The following is a 22,246-nucleotide window of genomic DNA, read 5'->3' as shown; positions in this document are numbered from 1 at the left end:
GACATGCTGACTCATATAAACACAATGAAGAGAATTTTTCAGGAACTGCATGAAAAAGAACTTATCTTCACAGAACTACATCAGGTTTATATAATTTTGTCTTCGTTAGATGAGAGCTATGACGACTATGTAACTTCACTTGAAGTATTGCCAAAAGATAACCTCACATTAACTGACATTACTGGCAGATTAATTGAAGAAGCCAGGAGAAGGCTTGAAAGGGGTCAACTCAGAAGGGAACAACCACAAGAAGATAAAGAATCTATGACAGCCTATACAATTAGAAAATGTTTTAATTGTGGAGGAAAAGGACATTTGGCTAGATTCTGCAAGAAAGGAAAACGCAATAATGCCAGCCAGAATGCTAAAAGGCATCAAAAGGATAAAAAATGCTTAGAGTTAGCCATGTATAGCAACGAAACTGTGAATAATAATTTATTGGTTGTAGATAGTGGAGCATCGCACTGCATAACGAAAGATAAGAAAAGATTTGTTAAGATGTCCACGAGTTCACAGCAGATATCGTTAGCTAATGGCTGGAAAATGAAAGCAAAAGGTGAAGGTATTGCACATTGTTCTTGCATAAAAGAAAATATAAGAATGTTATATGTACCACAACTTAAGTTTAATTTGCTTTCGGTTAGAGTTTTGGTTAAACTAGGTTATGTAGTTACCTTTAGGGGAGAAAACTGCATAATAGAAAAAGAAGGTAAAAAAGTGACTGCAACTTTAAAAGGTGAATTGTATGTGTTAAATGATAATTCATTAGAGGTAGCTAACACAGTTTATAATAATGTTAAACCTCATGATGAATGCATACATTTGTTACACAGACGTTTAGGGCATATAAATTTTAAAATGCTCAAGCAAACGGTTGAACTGTCTGAAGGTATAAAACTGAAGCCTTGCAGTAAGTATTTGCACTGTAATGTGTGCAGTCAAGAAAAAAGCAAGGTAATACCAGCAAATAGAATAAATGGATTTAAAACTAAGGAACCTCTAGAGGTCATATTTGCTGATATTATAGGTCCTAAAAAACCAAGTGTGGGAGGTGCTCGTTATATATTAAGTATAATGGATCATTATTCTAGATATGGTTTCTGTTATTTAATGAAAAGTAAAACGGAAACATATCAGAATTTCTTTAATTGGTTGAAGTTTGCAGAAAGAAAAACTAAAAAACTAGTAACTCTTGTAACTGATAATGGTACGGAATTTATAAATAATAAATTCCAAAATAGACTGAAGATGGCAGGTGTTGAACATAAAAAGTCTGCACCATATAGGCCACAACATAATTCCTTTATAGAAAGACAAGGCCAAACAATACAAGCAATGGCTCGTACTATGTTGTCGGATTCAGGATTACCTGAAACTTTGTGGGGAGAAGCAATAATGTGTGGTAATCATATATTGAATAATGTTGTTAACTCAACAACTGGTGAATTACCATTCACACGGTGGCATGGTAGAAAACCTGACCTAAGCTACATGCACACATTTGGAGCACCAGCATGGGTGCATATTCCTACACAACTGAGACACAAGGGGCAGCATAGGGCTAAAAAGTTATTCTTTGTAGGTTATGAATCTAATCACAAATCATACAGATTCTGGGAAAAAAATACACCTAGAGTTTACTGTAGTGCTAGTGCACAATTCCTAGAACATGTAGGATGGGAAAAACTGGAACAAGATTCAAGTAAGGAAGTAATCATAGAAACCTACAGAAGACCAAAATCACATATCAGTAATAAGAAGAGTACAATTAAAGAGGAAGTACAGGAAGAGCAAATAGGACCAGAAGAGGAAGAAATAGTTGAACAGGAAGAATTAGATAACCAGGAACAGGTAGTACATGAAAGTCCACCTGTAAGCCCTGTAATACCTAGATGATCAACACGTGAAACCAAACCACCTGACAGATACCAAGCAAGTATAGTTTGCCAAGTTAGTAAAGTTCCAACTACTGTTGAAGAACTTAGAATGTATCCAGCAAAGGAACAGGAAAATTGGCAAAGAGCAATGGAGAAAGAATTAAATTCATTAAAACAAATGGATGTTTATGAAAATGTTAAATTACCTCCAGGAGAAAAGTCCATTGGCTGTAAATGGATATTTAAATTAAAAACAGGTAAAAATGGGACTGCTGCCCATAAGGCTAGGTTGGTAGCTCAAGGATTTAATCAAACTGCATGTGATTATGATGAAGTATTTGCACCGAGTCTAAAAGCAACAACCTTGAGAGCAGCTTTAGTGTGGGCAGCTAAGAAGAATTATATTATAAATCACTTAGATGTAGAAACTGCCTATCTGCATGCACCATTGCAGCACTCTATATATCTTAAGAAACCAGTAGGAAGTAAGGATGATAAAAATAATAATGACTGTTGGAAGCTTAAAAAGAGTCTCTATGGATTAAAACAATCTGGTTACGAATGGAACCAATATATTGTTAAGGAGTTAAACAATATAGGGTTTAAAGCAGGTTTAGCTGATCCATGTGTATTTAAAAGAGAGACAAATGGAATAGTGTCATTATTATTGTTGTTTACAGATGATATTGCTTTAATTACAAAAACTAATAATGAAGCTACTGAAATAATATCATTATTAGGTAAGAGGTTAAAATTAAAGCAATTAGGAGAGATAAAACAGTATCTAGGATTAACAATAAATAAAACCAAAAGTGGCTATAAGATATCTCAAGAAGATAAGATATATCAATTACTAAAAACATACAAGATGGAACTTTGTAAACCGGCTAAAACTCCAATGAGTCAGGAATTTGGCCACACTGAAGCTCAAAGTCCAAAATTCGATAAGACTATTTATCAATCACTAATTGGTAGTTTATCGTATATTAGTAATTGGTCAAGGCCAGATATTGCCTATGGCATTAATCAATTGGCAAGATTCAACGCTGATCCCACTGAACAACACTGGCAAGCGACAAAACGTATATTAAGATATCTTAAAAGGACAATGCACTATGCATTGTATTTGGAGCCAAAAGATGATCTGATTTTAAGTGCATATGCTGATGCAAGTTTTGCAACAGACATAAACACTAGGAAATCAACTTCAGGTACGGCTATACTTTTAGGAAAAGCACTGATTGGTTGGAGGTCAATTAGACAGCAACACATAAGTATGTCCACAATGGAAGCAGAATTTTCATGTCTATCTTTATTATGTACTGATTTAATTCTGTATAAACAGTTGTTATTAGATATGGGAATAACTGTTAATGATTCCATTGTAGTTTATGAGGACAATCAAGCAGCCATACGCTGTAAAAACGAGATCTAAGCATACAGATCTTAGATATCTGAATGTAAGACAATCTGTAAAAAATGGTTTGATAAGATTGGAATATTGCATGACTGAAGAAAATATTGCTGATCAGTTTACAAAAGCCCAAGGTTCAGTCAAACATAAAGAAAGTTGTGACAACTATGGTTTAAGAATGTAAATAGATATATATATTATTATATTACCCAAAAGGGGAGTATGTTAGGAATAACATAGGTTACCTAACGTAGTTTGGGTAAAATAATATATATAGACTATGATAGTGTGTGTCACTTTAAATGCAAAGCATGTAATTTTGGGTGCGGCTGTAAATCGCCATAAGAGGGAGCAAGAGAACTGAATTGTTTGCTGGCTTACTGAATTGCTTGCTAACGATGATGGATTGATGGTTTGATAACTGTGTGTTTCTCTGCTGTTGCTGAAGGAAGAAAAGGAGGTTTAACTTCTTCATATCTCTAACTGCAAAGAGATATATTACTGGACTGATATTGTAAGTTTAATGACCTCTTTTTCGACACTGGACTTTGCCACTGATTAATCCCCGGACGGACTGAACTAAGTGTATGATATATGGACTGTTTGACTATGCATATAAATCTTACTGGAATAAACTATTTAACTAGCACATTGTATCTGTTTTACTGAGTGTAAACTACAACAACGTTTATCTCACATATTTGTGTGCCTGCCTGACTGCCCTGCAGGTTCTGCTAGGCTAGGGTGTATATCCCTAACAAACTTACTTGAGGAAGTTTCATGAATGGCCAAAAGGCTTTGTTAAAATAATAGTTTTTCAAGATCATGACTGCAGCCCCCCTGAATTATCTAGAATAGCTATTTGGCATTGTGCCTAACACATTAAAGAGTACTAAATGTTTGGAGGGGGACAACAGCCCATTGCATCTACCCCAATAGAAATCCAACAAATACATATATAAGTTGATCTAAATCCAAATAGAGAGCTACCAGACATGGAAATGAGTCTTGGTAGTGTAGGAGCTACTTTTATTCTTGTTTCTTTACTGAAGGCAGACAAGCATTATGGAGCTGCAGTATTCAAAGGAGTTAAATGATAATTCTTGTTTTGGAAAGAAACATGTTACTTTCTGAGGCATCTACAATAACTGATGTTTTCAAAGTATAAACCATTGCTGTTGATTCATCTAATAACACATTGGTACCTAGATACACACACTGCTTACTTGATCAAAAACTAGCATTCCTTTCGGCAAACTCTTTTCCAATTCTTTTAATATCTTCTGTTTGTAGGCATCACTCATGTTTAACACTATCATCCTGAGGCTGTCCATTTGAATACAACACTTGAAAAACTAAATATTTGCTGCAATCTCTTCAACAATTATGCTGCACACTTGTTCCCTTTGTTTATTTCTAACTAAAATGTTTTTTCAGGAGAATAATTACTAGTTTCTTTATGGCAGGGAGGTGAGGGAGGATATAACATTTAATCCCCTGGCATTGAGATCAATTTCTTTTTTAAGCCCAGTATCTCTCCATCATTTGTTTGTATTTCATAGATAAAAACCTAATTTGTATGCAAAATAAAAGCCATATAAATACATGATTGACACTGAAATTAAACTATTTTCCTGTACCTAGTTATACAGATGAGACTTTTCCTATTATATCATTATTACATTAACCCTGCAAAGTAGGCTAGACTTATGGTAGGGAATTCCAGGACTAAGTAGAGACTTAGAAACCCAAGTCTCCTAAACAGTACAAGATAGATAAGACTAAACTAGATGTTCTAAGAACTAGAAACTAAAGCTCTTCAACCTTAGCCAAGTGTATAATATCTCAAGTATTCATCATGGACAAATAACATTGAACAAGGTTAGCCTTGAATCTTATTGATAGTGACACTATTAGTCATAATCTCTAGATGATTTGTCAATCAAATTAAAAGAGAGCCAGTATAGTCTAGAAGTTAAGGCACCAGGTTAGAAACCAGGAAACTGACTCCTAGTCTTTTGTGAGGCATGAAGATCAGCTGGATGACTTTGGCCAATCATTCTCTCTCAACCCACAGTGTCAGGCTCAGGAAACAAGCTGGTTTATCAAATCCAGTTCAAACCAATGGATCAACAGTCAGTTGATCCCGCCTCCAAAAACATACTTGCATGTAGGAAAATGCTAGGAACAAAAAAATGTAACCTCTATATTTTAAATATGAAAAATGTTTCCAATGCTTTCCAAGGAGGATTCTGAAGAAATGTATTTCTTCTCACTATTTTAGTGAGGATTATTAGAAGATATAGAAGCCAAGTCCTTTGAGGAGAGATCGAGGAATTCGAGATGTTGATCCTAGCCCAAACTAATGATGGGTAAGTTAGTGGACCTTTTCCTGACTGGAGAAATATAAAATAATAATCATACCAATCCAGTAAAAATTAGGATTTCAGAGAATGGTATATAAACTGTCAAACAGCAAGCTGCAATGTAGTAAATTTGCTACATCTGTTTACATCTTTGTTAATGTGAATCATGTATTGTATCTGTCAAATAATAGTTTGAATACAAATAACCACCGCTACAAATCCTGTGATTGAATGTGAGTGTGCTGTTTTCTGATTCTGACAACTTTTGAATGTTTATAGCAATATTTAGTTTGCTGACGAATGCAGGAACTATATTTTGCAAATATATAATGTGTTCATAGACAAATGCTTATGTTTATGAACTTCAGGCTGGAGATTCAATTTAGAGAATGCTTAATTACACTAACATTGGTGCCAAGGAAATGGCATTATAAGAATTCTATGAAAAACTGTCACTGACATTCTGCTGTTGGGGTTTTCTTTTTTTCTTAAATAGACAGTGGGATGAGTTATTTAGTGCCTGTGATACTATGAAGATGGGAACAAAACTAAGAATATGCTGTAGTCTGCATTCACTGTAAAACTAAAGAATGTAAGAACAGCACTTTCAGAAAAGCAAAAAAAAAAAAATCAGCAAGAATGCTTTAGAGAATTACAGCATAAATATTCTACAAGAATTTGCCCATCAACTGGCAGAAAAATGAAAAAGTAATGCAGAACAAATGAAATGTGGCTTTGAAAGGCACAATATATTCTCAAATATCTTTCTTCTAGCTTGCATCTTTATTTTTGTTCCCTCAAAAGGAGAAACAAACTATTGTAATCCTGTACTACACAATTGACATTTTTGCTGAAATGAAGAAATGTTTCTTTGAAGAAAAGGAGACATTCAGAACATATTCTGATGACATAGCAAAGAGCTACATTAATTAGTTTTCCAGGCTTTGCTTATTTAATACTAAAGCAGCATAATATAGATAAAACCTAAAGTTTTACTGAAAAAGAAATACAGTTGCAAAACAATCCTTTGATTCCTTAAGGACTCCTTTATTCACGTGTAGTCCATTTTTAAAAGTTATATGAATGAATTCCTACTTCCCTATCTCTGTCACTACAAACAATTCTAAAGTAGATATATTGATTATGTATTTTTAAAAATTCATATGTCAAAGTTATATATCTTATATACACATATACATACAGTATATATGTATAATACATGTATATGTTTATTTTTAAAAATGATTTATTTCCATATTGCTTTTTATATTTAAACTTTGTGCTGTACTTTCTTTTGATGTTTTGTTGAGGCCCTAAATTCATTTTTTAAACTACTTTCTTATGGATACTTACATGAAAATAATAGTCCTTACTTATCCTCAAAGAACAAATTATTAGGACTGTTATTTCATTCTAAGCATATCCTTAATTGAGCCCTGTTTAAATTGTCTTTAAAGTGATTGTATTTAATGGGGCTTATGCCTTAGTACTGTATTTAAAAACCCAAAGATAGATAGATAGATAGATAGATAGATAGATAGATAGATAGATAGATAGATAGATAGATAGATATACATTATTTTTAATGTTAACACTATGAGAGAGGCTATGTTATTTTCTAAGATAAAAATGTGGAATAATAATTCATGAAGTTGCTGGCTCATTAGATTATAACCATCACACTACATTAGTTTATCATGTTTTTCAAGCATAGAAAGGCATGCAATTATTAACATACAGGCATAGTAGGAGATATTGAGATTCTTCCAGTGTTTTCCTTCTGACTCTACAATCTTACAGATTGCTTCCTTATTTTTCTTCCCCCTACATCTTAGTTAATGATTTAATCTGTGACCCTTCACAAGCCAATTTTGGTGCTGATCATTTGCTTCTGTCTTTGATGGATATTAGAATAACCCTGCCAGAGGTTTTATGAGATGTTGCTTAATTAGCTGGCATGGTGAAGCAGTTACATCCTTCAAATCAAACATCAGAGTTCACTACTGGCAATGTTTCCTGAGAGTGATGGGGATAAAACCTCATCAGAGCCCTGTAACTCTCCATATCCATGATGGTTAAAAGTGTATAGTATCATTTTATTCTGCCTGTGATTAGCATAAGCATAATATTTATTTGTTAGAGTCATATTCCACTCCACCCTCAGGAGCTCACATACCAGATCACAATATGACTGCAAAATAAACCGAATATCTATTGTTAACACAGCAGTGTTGCATTTCAGAAAGGAAAAAGAGAGAGAAGAGCTGGATGCATTTCTTTTGACTTGACTTGTTTATATGTGCTTCCTCCATTTATTAATAAAAATTTAAGACAAGAACAAATCTAAGTGGTGATAGAATAGTAATGTCCTGGTTCACACTCTTATGGAAAATAAATTAAGAAAAGCTCTTCTCAGTAGTTTTGAATCTCAGTGTATCTTTTGGAGTCAGTCACCTTTCAAACTTTTAGGGAAGGTGGGTAGGATTAACAGAACTCTGTTCAAGGTTGTTCATGATGTCCTCAGCTACTATTGCTCAGTTCTGATTGCTGTTAGTGAAGAATAAGTCAGTAAGAAGAAATGCAACACTGCTGTGTTAACAATAGATAAGGAGTGGCTGGGAGGGGCAGGGCCAGCCAGTGGCATGATTTGCCAGTTCTCTGAACTGCACAGAATCATATCAAGGGGTTCACCCGAACCGGTCCGAATCAGTAGAATCCCACCCCTGTCTGATAGTGATATTACTTCCAAACAGAAGAAAATGGCTACCTAATTACAACTTTGTCCAAAGGGCAAAGCAAATTTTTGCAGACTTCCATAAAAAATGGACTTGATTCAAAATATGGCTTATTGTTTGAAATAAATACTTTTCACTAAAGCCAGAAGCATTAAACAGTTACAAGTCATTTCAGTGGAGAAATGAACTATATTGGCAAAAAAAAAAAATGCTGTAGAAAGACAGTGACATGAAGATGGCAAGAATATAGCAAACCTCTTTTAGTCTTAAAAAGACTCAGATTAAGAGGCAGGTAATACATTGGAACTGACCATTATATAAGAAAGAAAACACCCAAGTCTTAAAAATTCTCTGTGTCTTCACTATAACAGCAGATCATGCTTAAGCTAAGGCTGAGCAGTGGATGGACTTATGACACCAAACATCAACATGACATGCCTTGTTATTCGGTTATTTAATGTATTGATCATAATATATTCCTAAATTGACAACAGTTTAACAGTTTGCTACAATAAAAGATGCTGAAAAAAAAATCTGGGATTTGAGGGAGGGAGGGAGGATAGGCCACATAAAATACCTTAAATTGATGCTTTATCTTCCCTTGCTTTACTTGTTTATCTTGTTCTTTTTGTTTATCAATCTAATCTACAGCTCATTTTCTTGCTGCTATTACTCTAATTTGTTTACTTCTTTTTCATAGTTGTGCAGTTTGATTGTGTGATATTATCTGTGTTCTAGTTTTCTTATATTTAAAATTAATCATACAGGAAGAATGATTTTAAAAAAAGAAACCCAAAACACAAATGAAGAAGAAACTGAAGATAAGGAATTTAAGATCAATAGGAAAGTGTCTAAGAAAAAAAAATGCATACCCCCCCAGGCTAGTCCTTATCACCTGCAGGTTGGGTTCATAAAATATCTTAAATCAGATAAAAGACTTTATGGCTTGGTGCAAAATGTAAATCCTGCCACTGCCTTAATTGGAATAGTCTGACTTGTTGAAAATTAGTTTCAAATAAATTTGAAGCATACAAAAACACATTTGTTCAAAACCCAATATATCAGATATTGCAAGAAGTAGTAAAAATTAAAAATGTTAGATATGCTTTTCATGATTAAAGGAATGGTTCAGGCTCAGAAGAAAGGTTTATGAAGAAGGGGGATTCTCTTAAAAATAAAGATCCAAATCTGTCTAGAATCTTCTAATTCTATCAACACTTAAACATGCTTTGATAATGACAACTTTACTATTTTGCATGATAATATACTATATGTTTTGTATTTCTGTCACATCAAGATGTGACAAGAAGGAAGGTTTTATAATAAGAATCTTCACAATGACCAAACACAATGGATGGCATCATTTACATACCTGATCAAAGACTGCATGACTACTGGCTGTCTTTGTGCATTCATATCGTTAGCGGTAGTTAACTGAAATTAAGATGTCATAGACTTCAACATAAAATGTCATCCAAAATGAAAAGAAGTGTCCTATTTCACAATTTGACTTCCAATTAATTAGCAAGACATTGTTTATGCATAGTCTTTAAATATTGCCTATCACTTTAGTATGAAGGACAGTTCAGAGAAAAAATCCTGCTTATTTAGATATTTTACCCCCAAAACTACAATACTTTTAGTTTCTTTTGGAGATATAAAATTCTTTCCTTCCTTCTTTCCTTCCTTCCTTCCTTCCTTCCTTCCTTCCTTCCTTCCTTCCTTCCTTCCTTCCTTCCTTCCTTCCTTCCTTCCTTCCTTCCTTCCTTCCTTCCTTCCTTCTTTCCTTCCTTTCTTATCAGTGAAGTAGTTTAACAAAATATTGCTACTACCCTTGTTCATATACAAGTGCTAGAAGAAAAACTAACTGAAAAATTTAAAAGTTGCTAACAAACCTCAATTGTTTTCTCTTAGTGGTCCCTGTAAACCATTTTGGCAATGGCTGTAATTATACTAACATTCCTTGACTTCAAAATTCTGATAAAGTGCAAAGAATGGCCAACTATTCTCTGTAGGTAGAGAGCTGTGCAAGGTTCTGCTTACAGGTCACTCTATGGGATACAGATGTTAGCCTTAAGTGTGAACTGATGGATAGTTTAACACCACAAAAGGAAGCTTCCTTGAATCATTTAACCAGGACACACTTTGACTCTGGTATACAGTATATTTTCATGTCATCTTGTGCTTATTGATCTGAATTGGACCAGCTATGTTAGAGAACATACCATTTCTTCTTTATCTGGTTCTGCTTTCAAGTGCACACAGATGTCACAGCTGGATATTCACAGTAGACTGTGAATATTCAGAACATTCCTGAAAGTAGGGGAAAATAATATAAAAAGAGAGTATTCTGTTCATAAAATAAGGAAAGAGCAAATGGTTTTAGAGGAATATTATTAGGGAACTATTTTATTATCTATGCAGTCCTAACTTAATTGTAATTATTATTTCTTTCCCAACTATTTTTTTCAAGAATATTTCTTCACTCTGCTTGTTCCTTTTGTTCTCTTTCTTTGCTCTTTTATTCTATTATTTGTCGGGGTTGGCACAATTAGAACATCTAAGTCAACATTACAGCTGACTTGAACTCATTTGACACACTAACCAGCATTTAAAAATTGCATGGACTCCTCATTTCTTTTATTGGAATTCATTATAACTCATTTATGCATTCTTCAATTGATATTCTAATTATTCATATTTGCAGTTTTCTCTGATGTTTTCCCCTCTTATTTTATTATATTATTTAAACTATCCAATAAACAATTTTTGTTCTATAAAAGAATAAGGCTTTAACAGATGGGTTGCTCAAAGTTCAAAGTAGGATCAAATGTTTAACTTCTACTGAACTTGGAGGGTGGGAATAAAAACAGAAGACAAAAGAGGGGGAGGGGAAAACCTAAAGCTACTCATAATGTCTTTCCAAAGAAACAGAATAATATTGCGCCTTACAAAAAAACCAGTTGTGGTTATATTAGCCTTTGTTATTTTATAACAGCTTCAGAAAGGAACATTATAATTATCAAAGCAATCTGCACTGAAAAGTATAGAATTAACAAAATGATTACCACATTTTTGGAAAAATAAACAGTGGACCTCATTTACACAAAAATAAATTTAAAAACATTTATAACTTGTCTGCCCCCTCCCTCCAAATATTTATAAACATATCCATTTTTATATCATTTTTATATAGAGCAGATTCTAATCACCCCAGATAATGCCAAAGTGAAGTGCTAGCAGCTCTAGTTTATCCTAATCCAAGCTGTATATTCTGTTTATTTTATCCACTAGTCCAGAGTGCAGCAGTTTATGTTTTGGTTTTATATGGAAAAGTGTCTAGTGAATGTAGCTATCTTTGAAGTAGCTGGTCAGGGAAAACATCTGAAGCTTTCATCTGAAACAATCAAATGTGCATTATATTTACACTCTAATATTCAGAGATGAGGGTCACTCCACAAATATATGGAACATTTTCTCCCTTGAAAATTATGACTCTAAACTGCCAGGGTGACCCAAAAGTAATTATGGATTTGCCTGGTTGCAAAGTGTTACAATAACTGAGGTTGCTCAAGACTATTGTAATATGCTTCTGGGTGGGCTGAGTTAAAATTACCGATTATATGACTTAGTACAGTTATGTGAATGCAGGCTAAAATAAAATGTGGTTGATACCAAGAACTACAGCCAGCCACCTATCTGATTCATCCTATCTATTATTGACATATTTGTGAATAACTAACTAGGTGATGGGACTAATTTTCAAAGCTGCTTTTGTATCAAGGACCTAGGGAGCTGGAATATCATGTAAAACCATTGGAAAAAAAAAAACCTCAATAATACATTTGCTCTACATTATTTACATTTGTTCTACAATAATTAAACTAGCAGCTCATTTCCATGATACAGAACAAATAGTCTACAAAATCCTATGTAGCGTGAAATTTCAAAATAAAATAATCCACATAGTTATATTTGACAGTGTTGCCCAAATAATAATATCATTAAAACATTCAGTTTTAAAAGGAATGACATTTCTAAAGGAAAAATTCCTCTCCCAAAATATATAGAAAATTCTATATATGCATTTAGAAGTAGATCAATCAATCTGGATGTTTCCATAGCATTTTTCTTATTACCCATTTCTCATTTTGTTTCTTTAAAAACAAAACAATGAAAATATAGCAGGAGATGTGTTATATGCATTCATCAAAAAATATAATAGTTCTACACAATTTTCTATAACATACATTGTTTGAAGCAGGATCCTCAACATGCATATTTTACAAGCAATTTTATTTAATATACATTTGTAAAGTAATGCATATACATGTACACAAGCAAGTTCTCCATTTTGCATATTTTATAGAGGTTTCCCTGATGATCAGGGAATTGCATCTGAATATATTGAGAACTGTGAAAATGACAGGACAATTGCCTTCTGATTCATCTGTTAGTTTGCTAAGTGCAAAATAGTTTGCAATAAAATATGAACCTAACCATTTTTTTTCATCACTGCTACTATCTCCATACATATACTCACACCATAAAATCCTATTAAATAAGAAAATATATGTACACAATATATGTATAACACCACACTGGAAAATTTAAACTGCAAGCAAATAAACTAGAAAGGCAGAGGGAACATATTTTTGTGATATTGAATTTGCATTAACTGGCCAATTGTACTAACAATTGTGAGATCAATCACTTAGACAGTTTCTTGCTCTATATTTGTTGTATTGTATATTAGTTCACAATGTTCTCTGCCCCTCCATCCATGGAAAGCACAAAGAGTTCATGTGCTGGGCCAGATGTTATCATTTTCTTGAAGTGATCCCTATAGAATATCACATATACTTCAGTACATTATCAAAGCTGTTTTCTTTTTTCATGGATGCCTACCTCATGCAAATGTAAAAATCAAAACAACATTTGTAGCATTCTTAAGATCTCTCTTATCATATGCTTGAGATTGTTCATACCTATTCGTTTTTCCACATTTTTCTGTTGTTCTGTTTCTCATTCCTGTCTTAATCTATGCAATGTTGCAGTTTCTCATTATTGTTCCTTGGTTTGAAATATTGTATTTGGAAAGGATCATCTACAAATTTCTTATACTGTATCAACACTAACTATTACTGATACATAATTATTATGCAAGACATTATTATGAATACTATTACTACTAAATAATTACTAATTAATTACTAAATTACTAAATAATTACTATTACTAATGCTATTACTAATGCTAACAATAATGACTGACTATATGATGAATCAAAATAATAAGGATGACTTTACTGCGTTGTTGTTGCAAAAAATCCAGTTGTTATGTTGTGTGAGTATTTTAGCAGAATATCTCAGCAATTTGTAAATGCATGTATTGCAGAGGTGACAGACTTGGCATCCCATTACAGTATAATTTCTTGAAGATCCCCTGTGTTGGAGTGTTCCCTTAATGTTAAGAAATACTGAACTATCTTATTTTTAAAACAGTGTATTTCTATTCTTTATTTTAGGAAGCATTAAAGAACTGAAGGGTAGCAAGATTAGGAACTGAATTCTAGTATGTTTGTGCAACATGCATTGTGTAGTCAAAGGCTTTGAGTAAGTCTTTCTGGGCTTAGATTAAAGTTTCAGCTACTAACCATCATTTGTGTGTGAACAGCAAGCTTCTCCTTTGCAAAAGTTAATTCTTGTATTTATTTATTTATTTTAAATATTACTATTGGTTTATTTAAAAAGAATACATGCATTTTAATTAAAATTCCCTATAAAAACATTAATATAATCAGTAAAACTACACTCTATTTACATGCCTAGTTCTCTCTGAAGTCACTTCTGTCACTATTTATGCATGAATAACATCAACCCAAAATATGTGTCATCTATTGACATGCTATTTCCTAGTGAAAGAACAGACATGTGTTTGCATGTGAAATGACAAGATTTTATATATGAACATATTGCTTGAATTTTGTCTAATATAGAATTAGATATAAGAGCATGCACATATTTTGTGTGCATACTAAAGCTCAATAAACTAGCCCAAATCAACATGAAACTGTTGCATCAATTTTACATCAACTGGAAACAAGAGAATTTATCTCAAACCTTAACACATCAATCAAGCCAACATATTGATATATTTTAATTTGCACAAACTCATATTAGCAATATGTCAATGTAAAGTAAAGCAATACAAAGGCATTTTGCACTGTTTTCCTGCTTATGGAATAAATCAAGGAATACATAATGCATTTCACTCATCCACACTCATGAACAGTAAGTTTCATAGCAGTAATTTATTAGGAAGACTGACAGGCATACAGCCATGAGCAATCTTCTTCTATCTGGCCCTGTGCTTAACTATTTATTTCATATAAACACTTTACTCCCACCTCACCCCATTAGCAGCAGGGACATGACTAGTTCATGCTGCTGTACTGGGAAGATTTGGAAAAAAATTAAAAATAAGCCATTCAATTGCTACTGGCAGAACAGGCAATTGCAGTGCTTAAAACAGTCAGAATACTAAAAGCAGAACCATTCAAAATGGTCAATTTTGTATCCCTCCACCTCAAAACAAAACTCTTGAAGCATATATTTTCTTTCATCTTCAGAACAGTCTAAACTGTCTTTTAAAATATGAACATTTGAAGGTCAAAATATTTTGTATATCTCTAGAAAAATGTGTCAAACATTAACTGCTCTTTTAATATATCTTAAAAAAATAAATTTTCAGGGAGACTTATTTGCAAGAATTGGGTAGGCTTAGCAAGACCAATGTCAGTCTGAATGATTTCAGTGTATCAAAATGTGAATCCCTTTATTTGAATCTAGCTCAACAAATGAAGAAAAAAACATTATCAAGATAAAATTGGCTACTTATATATCGGAATTTATAAAAACAAAAAAATCTGCATTATATTAGTAAACAAAAATGTAGCTGTGTGTTGTAAATTGTAATGTCACCAGTAAACCTATTTTAGGCAAATTCTACCAGTACTGTATCTACATTAGGCAAATTCTGTTAAGACCTTCAAACACTTGTAATAAAAAGTAAAAAAGTCACACACAGAAATCTGAAAAAAATGCTAATTACCAAAACAATCCTATTGATACTCATATAGGTAAGGCTTTACAGAAATTCTCAGTCTGTTAAAGTAAAAATTAAATTCCCCTTATTTTTTCCTTGAATATATATATTTTTTCCAATGACTCAATTGCTTTGCCATTTTAATATTTTCCTAATGAAAATATGTGCGTGTATAGGTGCATGCACCTAAACTATACCTACATACAGTATATCTATACCTATACCTATACATCAAATTACCCTGGTTTATTGGTTTCTGATGATTGGATCAGGTTGCATATAAATCCTCTCTTTAGTTATATATATTATAGGAACATACATTTCCATGAAAATATGTGAAAGAAAATTATATAAGCAAAAAAGATTTATATTAGAATTTACACTGGTGGATTACATAATATTATGCAAACCCAATTAATACAGGTTAATAGATTTTAGCAGGATGGGTAGGTATATATGTCTGTGTTTATGTGCTAACTTGCTTTCTCATTTACTGAGGCTTATGCTATTCCAATCATATAAGCTAGCACTCTTATATACAAAAATGAAAAGCACCAGATAGCAAAAGGAAGCAAAGATAGCACAAATACTAAAAGGCACCTTGGATGCAATTCCAAAACATCTGGAGCTCCACTTGAACACCATTGTGGCACTGACAAAATTCATCAGTCAACTGCTAAAGTCAGCTTTTCCTGGAACAGCTTACATCTTCAACAATACTTCTATTATTAAATAACATCTTCCTGTCCCAGGTTCTTTGGAAGGACTTAATAGGTAGATAAAAATGAAAAATTAAGCCTAAGCACCTGGCTGACCATGTAATTAACTATAATTGCACAATAATTTTCACTATGAAACTCTTATTTCATAGTGAAAGTGTATATGCATCTATATAAATAAATCATTTAAACTAATAAATATTATGTATTTTCCAACGTTATATGTTTTATAACATATGGAACACTTATCAAGTATTAATTGTACAACATATACACTTATACATATATGGTCTTCTTCAAAACATTTACCAAAGATTGGCAAGGTTTTCTCCGTGTGTTTTTCTACAAGTTTATCCACAAGTGTGTCATTTGACTCACAGAACAAAATATATGTCATTTTGATGGACACTATTGCAGCTCATAAGGAGCAAGCTCCCCAGAGGTCACCAGTAGAAAAACTGAAAGCATCACTCAAGAGAAATAGGATCTTTCTGAAAGATTTCAAAGCACAAAACCTTTATTGCTGTCACATTGTTTTTGTGTTCTCTTCTAGGGAGCATATCTTTACCAACACCGTGTACCCATCAATCTGGATATTATAGACATTGTTTGTCATCAGTCTATAGCTTTCAAGTTCCAGGAAGTTTAATTTCCAAGATAGATCTTTTGTTTTGTTCAGGAGATGTTTTAACTCTTCTGAAAGATTTGTACTCATCCACTCTGTTGGGGGATATGAGAGAATGTGCTTTTTATCTGTGAAGAAGTGATTTTATTTTTCAACATAATTATCTACCTTCAAAATACCAGGATGAAAACAAGTGATTAAACATGATTTAGATACTCATTTAATTTTTATGAATTCACAGGTGTGAATCTAAATGCAAAATGGAAATAATATTTTCCAATTTTGGGACATGTTATACAAGAGAATAATTATCAGTCTGGTTGTTTTCTCATTGGTTTACTTATCCGTCACAATTCTATTTTATTGGTAGAGATAAAACAAAGGTTATAGTAGTACAACTGATTTCCATTGCAATATTTCTTGACTTTTATAAATATGCACTGTGCATTGTGATATTGCTGGATAAATTCCACAGAGCAGGAATCAACAGTATTAAGTAACTGCACACTTATATTGAGAATCAAATTAGTGATTCATTGCAATACACATATGATTCTTTTTCAAAAATGTTCTTAGTTAGGAGAAACTATACTGAAAGACAAACACATGAGAAATAGAAAACTACTGAAGCTGCAGTAGTCAATTCTGAATCAAAGCCTTATGGACTTAATTCAGAATAAAATTAGGGGAAAATAAAATTGCACACAGAGAGACAGAGCCCATTGAGGTAGGTAAATCAGGAAACAATATTACAAGGATATCAAACATTCTGCCTTATTGTATAACGTATAATATATAACTTTTATTTCATAATAACATTTTCTTGAAAGTTTGCTGTGTTCTCTTACATCAAACAGAATCAAGATGAGTTGATTTCCCAGGACTGAGTTGTTAATTTTCTCTAAACCATTAACCTAACAACTCTTGAATTCTTTTGCATTGGCTTTCTCTGCAGTTCTCTACAATGTGTATAAACATACTATAAAGTTTGTTCGTTGTACATTCCTTCTACTGAATCAAAACATTAGTAAGTTTATGCTTTGGCTGAGTTCATCTGAGTAGTCCCTATGATGTAGTCATAAATGTAGTCCCTATGATGTTTCCTACTGTTGGCAGGGTGAAGGATTCACAGATATTGGATTTGACTGTTTGAATCAGTCATGTCCAGTTGTTTTTCATGACTTCTTTTTCCTGTGTGCCAACAATTGTTTGTAGCATCTCTTCTGCTGGAGGAGGTCTTGTGAAGCTGTTGGTATGACATTGGATACACAAGTCTGATAAATAATAGAAAATAAATTCAGTCAAATCCATAGCTCTACTCACTATCCAACCAAAATTCTGAACACGCTACATTGATGACACCTTTATCATCATCGAATGCTCCCAAATTGAAGAAACACACCACCTACTCAATAACATATTCCCTGGGATCAAATTCACATGTGAAGAGAAAACAAACAAGAGACTCCCATTCCTCATCATTGACATACGGAGACTAGACAACGGACAACTGGAAACCCATGTCTACCACAAACCTATGCACACAGACTAGATACTCAACTTTGCAAGCAACAACCCCACTGCACACAAAAGAAGCTGGTCCCAGACCCTCTTGAAAAGGACCAGGACATATTGCTGCACCACAACACTAAAAAAAATGGAAGAGAAATGGCTGCTTGATGTCTTTCTCTATAAATTCTGGCTCATAGCACCAAACCACACCATACCACACAGCCAACCATCATGCAAAAACTAACCTTACCATACACAAAAGGGGTGTCAGAAATGACAGCCAGAATGCTGCAACCCCTATGAATATCAATAACCCACCACCCACAGCCACATTTTGCCAGGAATTTTCCAGAACCAAAGACAAAATACAGAAAGATGAAAGAAACAATGTAATCTACAAAATCAACTGTAATCATTGTAACCAATTCTATGTGGGACAAACATCACATTAATTAAATACCAGGATCCATGAACACTGGCTGGCAATCAAATCAGAGATGGTATTCAATCGGTTGCACTGGTTCGGGAGAACTGATAGCAGCGATTTGGCATGGGTCGCCGAATTGGTAGTGACTTTTAACTGGCCATACCCATGACCTGGTCTCCCGGTTGCCACTCGCTCGCTCACTTGCCCTGCCCGCCTGCCACTCCCCCCGCCCACTCACTTCTCCCCTCCCATATGGCACGCTGGGTCCACATGGTGCCTGTGCCCCAACTGAACAGACCTACCTGCTCAGGTAAGTTATGCGAGTCATGCTAATCCCTCATCACTGTTCCCGGCCTTGCCGGCCTCCCCTTACCATTCCTGGGCCTTGTTGGGCCTCCCCCACCATCCTCAGACTTGGCTGGCTGGCTTCCCCACTGGCACAGCTCCATCCCAGGTGGCAGCACTGGCTGGGGTCTAGCTAGCTGCTCCTATCACCATCCCTTGGGTAGGTTGGCTGGCTAAGCTGCCATGCGGTGCTCTCCCTACCATGTGGCAGTCACGGTGCAGCGAGCGTCAGTGAAGGTGCTCCAACTGGAAGGATGGGGACTCCCGGGGCTGCCTCCTGTAGCAGCACCGCTGTAGCAGTGCTACCACCGCCCACTTTCTTTGTCACCCAGGAGAAGCGGAGCTGCATTGGTGGAGGTGCTCCGAAAAGGAGGGCAGGGACTCCTGAGCTGCCTCACGTAGCAGCACTGCTGTCCCCACCCCCAGTGCCATAGCTGCTCACTTTCTGCCTTCTCCTAGGGGATGTGTCACTTCCAGCCCGGCCTGGCCAGCAGGTGGGCGTGCAGCCCTTGGGGGGTATCTCCACTGTGCTGGGACCGAGATAGGTGGTGGAGGTGTGCATGTGCAGCAGCCCTGGTACATCTGCCCACCCTGCCCTCCTGGAATACCACCGCCATAGCCATTTGTTTTCTGACTATTCCCGGGGGATGAAGCAAACAAAGTGAGCAGCCACGGAGGTAGCATGATCCAGCCACCCCCCACTGCTCGCTTTCTACCTTCTTGAGCCGTCCCAGTCAGACCAGTGTGTGTGTGAGAGAGAGAGAGGGTGTGGTATGTGTAAGAGAGAGAGAGAGAGAGAGAAAGAGAGGTGTGTGTGTGTGTGTACGTGATTTACATGCATTCAATGTCTGTAGTCCAGAGCATTTTGCTTTACAAAGGATTGCATTTGGGAAACATTAAATCAATACTGATTTTCCAGGAGGGATTTGTGAGTAATATGTTAATATTTGCTGGTTCCTGCTTATATTTTCTGTTTAGACTCTTGTACATGTCCTTGGAAAGACTATTAATGCCAGTAGTACTGTAGTTTCTCCCCCTTAAGATCTCTTGAGAGAGACAGAGAGATGGAGATGTGGCTTCTTGGGAGTGCATTTTGAAGAAGTATCAAGAGAAATGCTAAAAGGGCAAACAGTTTGGGATTAAATTCCAAATGAAATTGGGTCTTCAGGGTAAGGAGATGTGAAGAACTTTCAACTGTAGGTTTCTAAAATATATTATTAGGATATTAATATCATTTTTAAATAAGATTTTTAGAAACCTGCAGTTGAAATACTGAAATGGTATCGAGTGTCCGCCCAAGGTACTTTCTAAATGTTATTCTGTTATTCTGACACCTTTTTCAGGACCTCTACTCAGATTTTGGCATTCTTAGTTTTCCTACCTGAGCAAGGAGTTGGACTAGAAGACCTCCAAAGTCCCTTTCAACTCTGTTATTCCTCAGCTAAATAGCTAAGAGTCTGAGGATGTCAAAATCTGAGTAGAGGTCCTGGGAAAGGTGTCAGAATAACAGAATAACACTTAGAAGGGACCTTGGGGGGAACCCTATACCATTTTAGAGAAATGGCTGTCCAGTCTTTTCTTAAAAACTTCTAGTGATTGAGCACCCAGAACTTCTGGAGACAAGCAGTTCCACTGATTAATTATTCTCACCATCAGGAAGTTTCTCATTGGTTTTAGGTTGCTTCTCTCTTTGTTCAGTTTCCATCCATTGCTTCTTGTTTGCCTTCTGGTACTTTGGAAAATGCATTGCCTCCCCTTCTTTCTTGCAGCCCCTTAAAATCCTGTTGCCTATCACACTCTTGGGCAAAGCATGTGAGCCATTTCCTCCTTTCAGTGGTCCATGAAAGTATATCTGTAATATGTAGATCATAAAGTCAAAAAAGGTGACCAACATTTTTACAGAGCTATAGATATGTTGAGGCTGGGTGTGACAAGGAATGGCTGGGAGGGAAGGGGCCAGGAAAGGCACCCCTTGATGTGAGTGACATTGAGTTTGCCACACCCACCAATCACATGACCAGCAACCATGCCCATCCAATCACATGACCACCAAGCCATGCCCACCAAGTAAGCCATGCCCACAGAACTGATAGTAAAAAATTTTGAAACCCACCACTGAGTCAAATTTCACAATCCAAAATCCTTAATCTCTTCCCACACTGACACCAAACGGTACCAGTTTGATTGGACCAACACAAAAATCATCAGCCATGCTTGTGCTGGCACTCTACAAATTTCCATTAGCAGATGCATTGACCTATAACCAGCCTACGAAACTCTCAAAACCCAAATTAATCACACAGCTAACTAGGGACAACACCAACCCCACAACCAAACCACCCAACTTCCTCCCAGCAGTTCACCTCCTAATAATCTTGACCTGATGTAACTTCCCTACCAAAAGACTCATCACAAGCCGCCACTGATGAGACACACCTGACAGATCACAAGACCCTCCCACCTCCCACATCTGAACCCCTTATAAACAGAAGAACACTGACATCCCCTAAACTCCACTGAAGATGTTACCTAGCCTTGTAACAAAACATTGGAAACCAACCCATAAACTTGAAGAACTAACCTTCACTGTCATCCTATACCCGAGCTACAGATATTTGCCACTATTGGAAAGAAGATCCTTGTCAAACCATGACTTGGAATGGCATCGTTGTGGCTTCAATGGTTGCTGTTGCTACAAACAAAGAGATAAATTATCCCTAACTAAAAGAACATTCACCTTTTGAACTTTGGACCAGTCAGTCTGGGACTGAGTGGGGAAACATTTTAAAGCAGATAATATGGACATATATAACCACCCTGAAAAAACCTACAACAGATTTATCAAAAACAATTGTCATATCTTAGTTCATTTTGTTATTTCATTTTGTTTTATCTGTTAACCAGTACTATCAATCTGTAGAATTGGAGAGAATATATGTGATTGAACTGAGTAATATGAAAAGCTGATACAGAACTGGTCTGAACAGTAGCTTAAAATGTGCTAATTAATGTTTATTAATTAATCCTATACTGTTCAACATTTTTAATGTTGGAAGAGAAAATAAAATGATGGCTTTTCGGGACAGATTTAGACAAGATAAAGCCTTATGCTATGGAAT

At 35.1% G+C, this 22,246-nt stretch overlaps 1 long non-coding RNA gene across 1 annotated transcript; it reads right to left on the bottom strand.

Moving 5' to 3' along the window:
* Nucleotides 1–16,711: 16,711 nt before the first annotated feature.
* Nucleotides 16,712–21,833, bottom strand: LOC148130923 (uncharacterized). The gene is made up of 3 exons (XR_015749119.1): nucleotides 21,709–21,833; nucleotides 20,778–20,979; nucleotides 16,712–18,117 (listed from the first exon to the last, which is right to left on the bottom strand). It is a non-coding gene; the product is annotated as an uncharacterized LOC148130923 (long non-coding RNA).
* Between the last annotated feature and the right edge of the window lie 413 nt (nucleotides 21,834–22,246).

Source organism: Notechis scutatus, chromosome 4 (assembly GCF_049901735.1).
Source record: "Notechis scutatus isolate UNSWTSFEM ecotype Mainland chromosome 4, rNotScu1.2, whole genome shotgun sequence".
Lineage (NCBI taxonomy): Eukaryota > Metazoa > Chordata > Lepidosauria > Squamata > Elapidae > Notechis > Notechis scutatus.
The sequence above is the reverse complement of the archived record's forward strand: the minus strand, read 5'-3'. Positions and strand labels throughout refer to the sequence as shown.